This window comes from Littorina saxatilis, linkage group LG8 (assembly GCF_037325665.1).
Source record: "Littorina saxatilis isolate snail1 linkage group LG8, US_GU_Lsax_2.0, whole genome shotgun sequence".
In the NCBI taxonomy this organism is placed as follows: domain Eukaryota; kingdom Metazoa; phylum Mollusca; class Gastropoda; order Littorinimorpha; family Littorinidae; genus Littorina; species Littorina saxatilis.
In genome coordinates, this window is record NC_090252.1 from 58,931,045 (window position 1) to 58,943,544 (window position 12,500).

Genomic DNA, 12,500 nt, shown 5'->3' on the forward strand with positions numbered 1-12,500 from the left:
AGGTTAAGATGGCCATACATCATGAAATCAATACCACAGCTGATTGTGACAGTTGGAAGGTTAAGATGGCCATACATCATGAAATCAATACCACAGCTGATTGTGACAGTTGGAAGGTTAAGATGGCCATGCATCATGAATAGAATGAATACCCGCTTCGCCGGGTAGCCGGCTTCGCCGGGAAGAAGTACTTAGAGCCGTACGCCGGCTTCGCCGGGTCCGAACAATGGACCCGCCAAGCTTAGGTCCCTCCCAGATTCGTGGAATGGGAACAGCACGAAAATGATTCAGTGGCCATAATGCCAATCCTGACCATATCGAGTCCCATCCTTGTCGACGAATGTAACCGTGTTAATCACCTTAGGAGGCGAACTCCACTCAAACAGGACTGAGCAAGTTATGGCTTCTCAAAGGAAGGCCAGTACATAAAATTACACAAAAGCCGCCAGACCACATCACAAACAGAACTGAACAATGCACAGGTGTTGTTTACATAGAGACACACACACTCACACACACACACACACAAAAACACAGAGAAGCCGTATCTATAGAGAGATAGATGACAGTGTATTTTTCGCGTGGCTATAAATTGATTCGACCTTTGCACTTTTACAGTGAGGATAATTTACGGGTCCAATTTACGTTCTGTACACTGCGTTGACCTTCTAAAAATAATAACAGTAACAGAACGCCGGGAATATCCGAAGACGCTCAGCGCAGTGGACAGCGCAGTGTAGTAACTTACAACTGAACGGGAAAGCCACACGAAGGAAGGGAGATAAACGCCAAACACTGGAGAAGATAAGGAAGAGTTACTTATAATGGTGAAATGAACACAAAAACGAAAATGAGTTCAGCGCTGCGCGCTGAGAGCACGTGTTGAAATATCTCATCGATGATATTGTGTCCGGGGTGTAGCTGAATACGGTGTCCAAATTTGAAAAAGATCCACCGAGAACTTTGGCGTTGTGATGTGGTGTAGCGGCTATGGTGTGTCGGTATGGGGGCCCGGGTAGCTGAGGTGGAACCAAAATAGCTGAGGTGGAACCAAAATCGGTTCCGCGCTGCGCGCTGAGAGCACGTGTTGAAATATCGACCAGGTTGTGTCGTGTCCCGGGTCTTACCTGAATATGCCCACCAAATTTGAAGCAGATCCATCGAGAACTTTGGCCGTGCATGGCGAATACACAAATACACAAACACACAAACACACAGACACAAGTCGTATATATATATAGAAGCAATACCACAGCTGACTGTGACAGTTGGAAGGTTAATATGGCCATACATCATGAAAGCAATACCACAGCTGACTGTGACAGTTGGAAGGTTAAGATGGCCATACATCATGAAAGCAATACCACAGCTGACTGTGACAGTTGGAAGGTTAAGATGGCCATACATCATGAAAGCAATACCACACCTGACTGTGACAGTTGGAAGGTTAAGATGGCCATACATCATGGAAGAAATACCACAGCTGACTGTGACAGTTGGAAGGTTAAGATGGCCATACATCATGAAAGCAATACCACAGCTGACTGTGACAGTTGGAAGCTTAAGGTGGCCATACATCATGAAAGCAATACCACAGCTGATTGTGACAGTTGGAAGCTTAAGATGGCCATACATCATGAAAGCAATACCACACCTGACTGTGACAGTTGGAAGGTTAAGATGGCCATACATAATGAAAGCAATACCACAGCTGACTGTGACAGTTGGAAGGTTAAGATGACCATACATCATGAAATCAATACTACAGCTGATTGTGACAGTTGGAAGGTTAAGATGGTCATACATCATGACATCAATACCACAGCTGATTGTGACAGTTGGAAGGTTAAGATGGCCATACATCATGAAATCAATACCACAGCTGATTGTGACAATTGGAAGGTTAAGATGGCCATACATCATGAAATCAATACCACAGCTGATTGTGACAGTTGGAAGGTTAAGATGGCCGTACATAATGAAAGCAATACCACAGCTGACTGTGACAGTTGGAAGGTTAAGATGACCATACATCATGAAAGCAATACTACAGCTGACTGTGACAGTTGGAAGGTTAAGATGGTCATACATCATGAAAGCAATACCACAGCTGACTGTGACAGTTGGAAGGTTAAGATGACCATACATCATGAAAGCAATACCACAGCTGACTGTGACAGTTGGAAGGTTAAGATGGCCATACATCATGAAAGCAATACCACAGCTGACTGTGACAGTTGGAAGGTTAAGATGGCCATACATCATGAAAGCAATACCACAGCTGAATGTGACAGTTGGAAGGTTAAGATGGCCATACATCATGAAATCAATACCACAGCTGATTGTGACAGTTGGAAGGTTAAGATGGCCATACATCATGAAATCAATACCACAGCTGATTGTGACAGTTGGAAGGTTAAGATGGCCATACATCATGAAATCAATACCACAGCTGATTGTGACAGTTGGAAGGTTAAGATGGTCAGACACACACGTACACAGTGATCTGCTTTTTGCGTAGTTGTGTAAAATACTTGGCAAAGTAATATACGCGTGTCGCGACTGAAGTGGTTGACTTCCACTAAAACTCGTCGGACACTTAGACCGCTCCTCAACACATCATAAACTTTAATTGGTTCATGTATTCGTCTACTCGAGACGGCATACTATCCGACTGAACACATGAATCAAACTAACATTTGACTTGCCATGTTGAAATGTCTTTCGTCTGCCCAGTCATGCACTGACTTCCCGAAATCAAGCCCGCTTAAACTTGATTGAAAAACAAATGTGTTTGGTAACTCACTTATGAAGATGCCAGAGCGTGCATTGATTTTACGCCTATTCAAACGTAAACCGAGACAGAAGAAGTCTATTTCGTCAGAACGGACAATTCTACAAATGTCGTTTCTATGGGCAAACATAATATATTGTATGTTAGTTAAAATCGGAGGAAGCATGTGCTAGAAAAACCCGTGTGAAATGTTGCAACCAAACACGGCAAAGAAACAACAATCTTTATACTCACCCTAATACATTTCATAAACGGTTGCAACGTTACTTACTTATCCAAATGGATAAAATAACAAAACACAAACACACAAACACAAACTTACGAACAACACGAATCTTGCATTCGTGGATTGAATTGTTTCCATTTGCACACTGCATCATCTTGCCTCCGTCCTCTCTGCGAGGATCGACAACGACCAGTTTACTTGTGGTGATGGTTCTTTCCGCTTTGAAACGTGGAAACCTGATTGCACACGACCTGGGACATATACCACATCTCAGACACCATGCAATCTCAGAGCCCATTCCATTGACGAAGTTTAAATTCCACTTTACATCCAAGGATGGGTCTAGATTATCACACCGCAAGGTCGTGTTGCGGTCCTCCTCAACGTCGATGTATCCCTGTTGACACGCGCCAACGCCAAACTCTGAAAGCAAAACGCATACTTATCACATCAACTGACAGAAGCCTTTTTTTTCCGCGGTTGCTAGTTGCATATACACTGGTATCAGCAGTTTCGGTATTTCCTAAGGAACGAATGGCATACTGTCATGTATTAATTTGTACCTGATACGTTATCGTCAGCGTATGCAGCGGAAGCAGCTGTTTATCCGACAAATGCCAGCTTCAGGAGGAGGTGAACCCAACACAAATGTGCACAGAATAAGGTGTGGGTATATAATTTCCCAAAACATTTTCAAATGCAATACATGTCAAACACACTCTATTGCAAAACGGTGATTTCAGAAATTGTATTTTGTATAGTACAACACCATCCTGAACTCGGGTCAAACATGAGTTACTTCCCTTCGGGTCTCATTCTATCCCTGACAGGATACCTTGGTTTGCCTTCTCTGGAGAGGAAATTGATTGTTTTTTTGTTTACATATTTAGATCTTTTCGTAATGTGTTATGGATATGATCAGATTCGCGATCGTCGATAATGATTTTTCATGGTGTTGTGTAATTTTTAAATTACAAAGGAATTGATATGTAAGAAAGTTTCAAGCGAGCTATCTTTGCGGATGTATTTACTGTGCAAACAACTCTAAAGTGTCACGTGATAATCAACTTTGGCTTCGGCGCGCGCCGGAGCAGACGATTTTTTTCTGTAACCAGTTGACAGAGTGATGCAACCATATATCACGGTCTCCTTCCCACAGCAGTCTCAAAATCTCGACTTGTTTTGACCTTAGAACGATGTCTTTATCATAACTGTGAAGAACAGAACGGAGATCACTGTCGAAGTCGGCCAATCTGCAATCATTTTCATCTCGCGAACACTGATCTCAAATTAATATCAGTGCTCGCGAAAAACATATGGGAGATAACTTTGTATTCTTGTTTTGATAGATTCGCGCAATAAGTCAGCATGCTGTTAGAGAGAAACTGGCGATAGCCGTGGAGCGATGATTATCAGAATGAGTACAACACATGATTTAAAATTAGTTTGTTGTGCCTGTTTGTAATACTTTGTAAATGAAATGTCAAATCCGAGTGCAAGCAACTATAGCGAAAGTGCACAGTTCCTTTATCGCAGCGAAGCTGGAGGTATCCCACGAACGCTGTACTGTGATTAAAAAAACCACACACAAAAACATTCGTTTGAACACGGGTGCAAAAGGCCGTCTGCCACAATAAATGCGACGGTAGAAAATGTCCTTAGCGATATAAAAAAAATGAACAGAACACACACTATCTGCCTTTGTCGCCACTGCAGAATAACAACATGTACTTGATTTTAGTCCAAAACAGGGAAACTGACATAAAGTGTTAATAAAATTGAATGATTTGCACGGAACCGTATACAACCGCGCATTAATAACTCGCCTGTGCAGGTAGACTGCTTGAGTGATTAATTAAGACTGATTCGATCAAACCTTAGCACGGAACACCTTTTTTCGTACGACAGACTTAAAACGGAGGAACCTTCATAATTAAACCACGCACAAATCGTGGGATTCTATTACCCCAGAACTGCACTGTGTCGGATACGTTAATTTGTGTGAAACAGCACCAACAAGGACGCTCGCCTCAGTGTAAGAAAGCGTAGGTGCGAGTGTGCACTGCAACTTTGGCCAAAATACCACATGTGTGTGTGTGTGTGTGTGTGTGTGTGTGTGTGTGTGTGTGTGTGTGTGTGTGTGTGTGTATGTGTGTATGTGTGTGTGTGTATGTATGTATGTGTGTGTGTGTGTGTGTGTGTGTGTATGTATGTGTGTGTGTGTGCGTGTGTGTGTGTGTGTGTGTGTGTGTGTGTGTGTGTGTGTGTGTGTGTGTGTGTGTGTGTGTGTGTGTGTGGTCTCTATTTACCACGACGATCTCTTTGGTTTTCTCCACACTTGTGTCAAAGACAAGCTTATCTTTGACTATAATAATAACAAGAAATTCCTCCGAGGTTGGAAAAACACCCCCGTCAAAGAGAAATAACCTTCTCAGTTGGTGGCAGTGACTGAGTGAGAATGGTTATTTCCCTTTGACCATTAAGATGTCCCTCTATAAGTCCTTGTATAATTTTAATCCACCAATAACTCCCTAACCGTGTGTTTGACTGGTCCCAATTTTTGTAAGGACCGTCTCAGGAATGTATAGAACCTGTTCACCAAGTTTGGTGACGATCGGTCCGTTCGTTCTTGAGATATATATGCGAACACAAACAAACAAACAAACACATCGAGCGAAACCTATACACACCCCTATTCACGACTTTTTTCCGTGACCTTTCGTATTTCATGGGGGCTGCCATTTTGGTTTTGATGCGCTTCCTTTTCCGGTTTACGTATTTTCCGGTTTAACATAGCATTTGCGTTTTTTTGTCAGAAGAGTGATATTTGGTTATGAAGGAAGTCAAGTCCGCCATTACCTGCAACCTCAGTTGAGTGTTTACTTTGAACTTAAACTTGAACCGTAACAGTGTGTAGCCAGTTCGCAAGACCTGTTCATCTTCCTACCAGTTCCAACTGTTGTTATCAATGGGTCGCGCAGCTGGAGGAAGTGTTTATTTTCATTTGGAGCCCAACTTCAGTTCAAAACCAGTCAAGAACTGGCCTTGACATTCGTTTGGAACTTAGTTCAACGAGTATTTTCTCGAACGTAACTTTTGACCCAGCTGGTTGGCATCATGAATTAGACGTACACCGGCAGTTATAAATCATGTTGTGCAAAAGACTGTAAAGAAGTAGAAAATTGTGGAAAATCGGGAATGCTTTCTCAGTTTGTGCACCCTGGCAACATTCATCAGGAAAAAAACTGCATATGCCTTCCTCTGCAAAACAAAAGTCGCGCGAAGAATGCTGAACGGGCAGCGACGACTAGCTGTTCTTCTTCAAAGTAATAAACTACCCCCCAAACCCTGCAAGTTTGTGCGATTTACTTTGTGGACATGAAGCCAGCAGAGGGCTCAGGAATGCCCACTTAATTCCTTGATTTTACTTCCGTCACAAGAACTAAAAGAACATTCAATGTTCGTTAAATCTGTGGATCAAGTGACTCTAGAAGCGGAGGAAATGAAAATCACCGGCAGATCTGTACAAGATGTTGAATTCTGCCAGGGAAACGAAGCCGCTGTCACGGCAGAGAAGTCTCCGTCTACGAAAGTCGGTAGATCTAGAGCAAGGTAAACATACGTTTTTCAACGCTTGTTCACAAACACACACACACGTACACAAACACACACACGCTCACACCATCACACACACACTTATGAAAGAGATGGAACAGCTGATCGAGTGATGACAATGTTGATTGATAAGTATTTTTTGGTGCGGTGAACTTGAGGCAATATTGTTCTATCAATCCATCAATATATTTTACACTTTCACCCCAGAAATGAAGCACGTGTACACATATTGAACAAAAGAACCATTTTAAGCTTCCATTGGTATTGTTTCCTCTTTTTTTTGCAGACATGTTGGCAGGAAGTGAGTGTTTCACCCCACTCTTGCAAGGTTGGTTGATCACTGATGACAAGTTCTGATTGTTTTTTCTTTTTAATATTAAACGGATGACAATCCGTACTCTGCAGATGGATCTAACCGAGATGGATCTAACCGATACACGGAAGCAACATTGGGAACACACTGTTATTCAGTCTGTGAATAGTTCATGTGTGAGGGGTATTACTGCAAGTACGTTCACTAATGTAGAGAAATAATTTTGGACTCAAACTTCAAGTTAAATTGTTTCTGCTGTCAGAGCCATCTTTCTGAAGGAACAATATTTTACATGCCACTGGATTGTTGTATATTCCTTATTTTGCAATGACAGGCTCAGCTTTCATTTGATTGTAATGTGTTTCTTATTTGAAGCTTTGTAGTTTGTATCATAAAAGCTCTGTAGAAGTGTTGCACTTGTTTTGCAGACTGCATTAGGCGTGGTAGCTATTGCACCTCCCCCCCCCACCTATTTATCTAACACACCCACCCACACACATACACAGGGTGCTGACAAAGGATCTTTTTCTATTCTCCTTCAGGCCATCGCTTAATTTCTTGCAGACTGAGGAGCAGAGGACGTTTGAGCCGCTCCTAAACCTGAGGCACACAAGCCACAAGGTAAATAAGGTATCCGTATAAAAACAAATGTTTTCACTTTGATTTTTATCGCATCATTTTTTTTTAATTAAACTCTGTAAATTGTGGCAATTACACATTATGCTAATAACATTATTATGAAGAATGAAGATTTTCAACTTATCATTGAAGAAATGAAATCAAGCATTTTTGTTCATTCTGTATTTGATTATTATTTTCCAGTCTTTGGGTTGGCATAGTGGGTGAAATAAGGGTGAGGAGTGTCGGTTGGTGTTATTTTTTCGGTCTTGGTGATGTAATATTTTTCCCACGGTATTCATGGTTATGTTTGACTTTAGTGCAGATTCCAGAACAGCCTCTTAAACTGAAAAGCTACAAGGTCAACAATATAAACAGGTTACTGGTGTCTCAGGCATTGATGTTGTTAAAAAGATTTGCACAACAATTTATGTGTTTGTAAACAGATAATGAAAATAAAGCATAACAACTTTTATATTTTGTAAGTGGAATTAAATGTTTTCATTTTTTATTGAGTCACTTGAGAAAAAGTGACTCTATGTAATCGGTCAGTGTTAGTCTGTCCGGCCGGCCGGCCGGCCGGCCGTCCGTAGACACCACCTTAACGTTGGACTTTTCTCGGAAACTATCAAAGCGATCGGGCTCATATTTTGTTTAGTCGTGACCTCCAATGACCTCTACACTTTAACGATGGTTTCGTTGACCTTTGACCTTTTTCAAGGTCACAGGTCAGCGTCAAAGGAAAAATTAGACATTTTATATCTTTGACAAAGTTCATCGGATGTGATTGAAACTTTGTAGGATTATTCTTTACATCAAAGTATTTACATCTGTAGCCTTTTACGAACGTTATCAGAAAAACAAGGGAGATAACTAGCCTTTTCTGTTCGGCAACACACAACTTAACGTTGGGCTTTTCTCGGAAACTATAAAAGTGACCGGGCTCAAATTTTATGTGAACGTGACTCATTGTGTTGTGAATAGCAATTTCTTCCTGTCCATCTGATGCCTCATATAATATTCAGAACTGCGAAAGTGACTCGATCGAGCGTTTGCTCTTCTTGTTTTGAAGTGTTTTTGTATTCAGGTTTTATTGGATGGGTGGGAGGGGGGGGGGTGGTTTTGGTGGTTCTGACTTTTTATGATGTAAGGATTTTTTTCCTTAATTAGTTATTTAATTAGTTTATGTAGGGGGGGGGGGCGTGGGATTTAAAGTGTATTTCTGGCTTTCGGAGAGGTGCTAAATCTGTTAAAATGGAAATGAAATAAAACAATTGGTGGTGAGGGTTATTACAAAAAAAGTAAGGATTATTTCTCATACCTTTTTATTTTTTACCCAAAAATTATGTTACTGAAATTATTCATTAATTTTTAAAGAGGCAGACTGTGAGACAGGTGATGTAATTGAAGTTAGAATATCATGAGATGTTACTTACTTTCTTTACAATATCATCTAATTTGACAGTCCGACACTGAAGACTGCAGACTTCATGGCAGCCACTGACCTGACGATATGACAGCCATGAATTGAATATCAAACGCAGAAGAAGAAAAAGAAGAAGACAGTCTAACAGGAAAATAATTCTGGTATGCTCATAATTTCTATGCCAGTTTGAAAAAAGTCATGAATTGAAGTTTACCCAGGTGTGACAATGAATGTATCCGTAAACGCACCAAGAGACTTACTTTGAAAAATTGAAGTCATGCATCGTCAATATGACTACAATCACAAACTGAATAAGGGGAAATCATGTCAATTTGGTGGTCTGGATCATCAGCTGTTGCTCATTCGCTATAATGGTCTACTTGACAAAGCCCGTCTTCATGTGCTTCTTTGTTTCTTTATACCTAGTGTAGACAACATGTAGGCGTTTGCAGACTGTTTATTGTATTGCTGTTGTTTGTTTGTGAGTAAAACTATGGTGTGACCTCAATTGTTTGAAATTTGTTGTGTATGTTCTACTTTGTGTAAGGTGTTTCTCCATGCCCCCAGAAGAACCGACATTATATTAAAACCTTCATACCCTGAAAATACTTGCATACTAGATGTTGTTTCTTATTGTAATGATTGGGGACAGGCAAGCTCTTAAATTGTGCAAGCCATCAGAAAACTGTCAAGTCTGATTTGCTAGAACAAGCGATATTAACACGTTATTAAGATGAATATTTGATTAAATATGTGCAGGAACTACTTCAGCAGATTCATATGGCCAGTCTCACAATGCAAGGAAGGTGAGTAAATTGAATTATGTCTCTCCCACCTGTTCTGTGTTTAGTGTCAGCCGTGATTGCCTGATGAGAATTTGAAAACATGTTGCTAACTAACATGAACCCAACCATGAAACGTGATGTAGGTGAGTAGCCCATCTAGAAAAACGAACCTGTTCTAATTCCGAATTAGAACAGGTTCTTTTTTCTAGATGGGCTACTCACCTACATCACGTTTTATGGTTGGGTTCATGTTAGTTAGCAACATGTTTTCACATAGAAAATGGTGGGCACCTGAACAAATATCTGCACATTACAATGAAGTCTTACTTTTTAATCTGATGGTTTAATAACCCCCAAAAACCCAACCAACCAGCACCCCCCCCCCCACCCCCACCCCTCCAAGAAGAAGCTCACATAACTACCAACTACACAATTTCATTACAGAATCAAACAATGGGAAGAATCAGGATTCAGCAGTGCTAGGTCGTTGGGGGGGATAGCTATCACTAGGCACTCAGCAATGAATAGTTGAGGTTTTCACGGACATTAACAAAATCCGGTAACCTACGGACAGTAAATTTCACAGGGAAGGGAACAAGAACGTCAAAAATGGAAAAGTATGTTTTTTCTTTCAAACCATTGATAGAGCTCTGAAGCTTCACACAAGTTTTGCAGAGAGAGCACTCGGCCTCTTCATTTTTGGCACTAAAACATGCGCACACACAAAAAGAAAGTTTTTAAAAAGTGGCACCGATGTATTCTCACACTCACAGCCTTAGAATATTGCAGTTTGTATGTTACCAAATTGAGGCATGATTTTACTCCATACCTGACCAAATCTGCGACAGTCGGGCAAACTTCTTACAAGTCGGATTGGGCCTTCAATCAAATACTCAGAAACCAGCAGCTACTTTAAGTAATACTAGTTTTGTTGTTATTTTTTACAGCTTGTACTGAATGTGTTTTCTTTTATCTCCTCAGAATCGAGTCAGCCAGAGAAAGACCATTGAGAGGGAGAGCGCACAGTAAAGCATATATGGCATGCACTTCGGTGGACCAGTGCCATCATCTTCATAACAAGAGATGCAGATCATATTTTCTTATGTTTAAGTATAGCTGTTAGCAAAAGTATTTGACGATTCTTGGGTACGACTTTCGTGTTTAATCCTATTAGCTTGTGTACAGCCCCAAAATCTGTTTTATTTTGATTTACCATTTATAGTTTGAATTTGTTTTTAATGGAATTAGTCCAAATGTAAATACATCTAAGGTTGCAATATTGTTTTTTTGTATATATACCCTTAAAACTACCTCTTCGTGTAAACAAAATTTAATTGTAAAAAGAAGTGTTTCTTCAAGGGAGATAATTTGAAGCGAATTTTTTTTTAAATCAGTAAAACTGCGTAGTGACATCCTCAATTAAATAAAAAGAATAAGGAATAAAGGTATACACACAGGTTGTACCCATTTTCTTGATTGCACTGCTTTTAAGTAGAAAGCTTTTTTTTCTCAGAATTATTTTACAAATAAAATTCAAGGGAGGCAATTGATATGATAAAAAGGAAGACTTTTTCTTTTCTTAGAATACTGTACACATTTAGTAAAGTATAATTTACAAGACAAAACACAGGGTTTTTGGGTTTTTTTTCTGTGCCTACTACTTGACAAGAGAACCACGAAATTTTTGTGCAGATTATTTAAAATTTTCTGTACAATATATTTTACAAAGACAGATCCATACAATATACATAATTTTGTAATAGATGTTTTCAATTTGTAGGTATGTTTTTTTTTTAAATCAACAGTTCGGATAGCCACAACAAGTGTGTATGTCTTGTGATTTGAGAGCTTTAGCACTGCATGCTTAGAATCCTCTTGATCATTTACTTCAGTAGGTAAAGCCACCTTCTCCAAAATCTTCTCTCCTATTCTGTGCTTACTACAGTGGGTTTGACAAGAGAACCACGAGATTTGTTTTTGTACATATGTTGCTTTTATTCTGTACACTTTAATGATTTAATCCTATGTGCACATTTTTTTTAACTGTGTTTTTGTTTTTGTTTTCCTGTATTCAAAGTGTGTATGGAAACCACAACCTGTCACAGCAGTATTATTAATCTGGATCTCCCTGCTAAGAATGTAATTAACAGAACGTGTGCATGTAGCTAAAGAACTTAAAAAGAATTTCTGCTACTTCACTCAAAATACGTCCATCCTCACACTCATATTTTCTTAAAATAATATTTGTTCATACAAACATGTTTGTGAATTATTCAATTTTGCGTAAAATATTCAATTACGATTTCTTTGTGTGTTGCAAAATTATGTAATAAAATTATGCAAGATCAAATTCAAAACAGCAATAAAGCTGCTGACGGCAGAATACCTCTGTTGACTTCTCTATCTGTTGGGTCAAACTATGCCACAGACATGTTTCTTCTAGAAGCTCAATATTACGTGGTACAGTCTCAAAGACAGAACAACGCAATAACCTTTTTTTGTGTAGATTCGATTGACTTTTTCCTGAAATAAAATATTCATGAAGCCGGTTCTGACTGAGTTAATATATTTCTGGAAAGCTGAACAACGCAATGCGTCTGTGACTGGTGAAGAAGCAGAGCTGGAGCTTTTTGTATTGTTTGTCGTTGGTTTTATTACACACGCACTCACATACGGTCAACAAAATGTTGCATGTTCCTGCTTGACAAACAAATGCCTGCATA

The 12,500-nt window shown here is 39.8% G+C and overlaps 2 long non-coding RNA genes across 3 annotated transcripts in view; both read left to right on the top strand.

Moving 5' to 3' along the window:
- Positions 1–12,500, top strand: part of LOC138973958 (uncharacterized) — a 451,362-nt gene that overhangs the window by 391,617 nt on the left and 47,245 nt on the right. The gene's annotated exons all lie outside the window — the stretch shown is intronic.
- On the top strand, positions 5,699–12,327 carry LOC138973951 (uncharacterized). 2 transcript variants are annotated; one of them, XR_011458232.1, is made up of 6 exons: positions 5,699–6,632; positions 6,922–6,963; positions 7,491–7,569; positions 9,032–9,153; positions 9,752–9,798; positions 10,759–12,327. It is a non-coding gene; the product is annotated as an uncharacterized lncRNA (long non-coding RNA). The 2 variants fall into 2 exon arrangements; XR_011458231.1 differs by lacking the exon at positions 5,699–6,632 and having other exon boundaries at positions 6,769–6,963.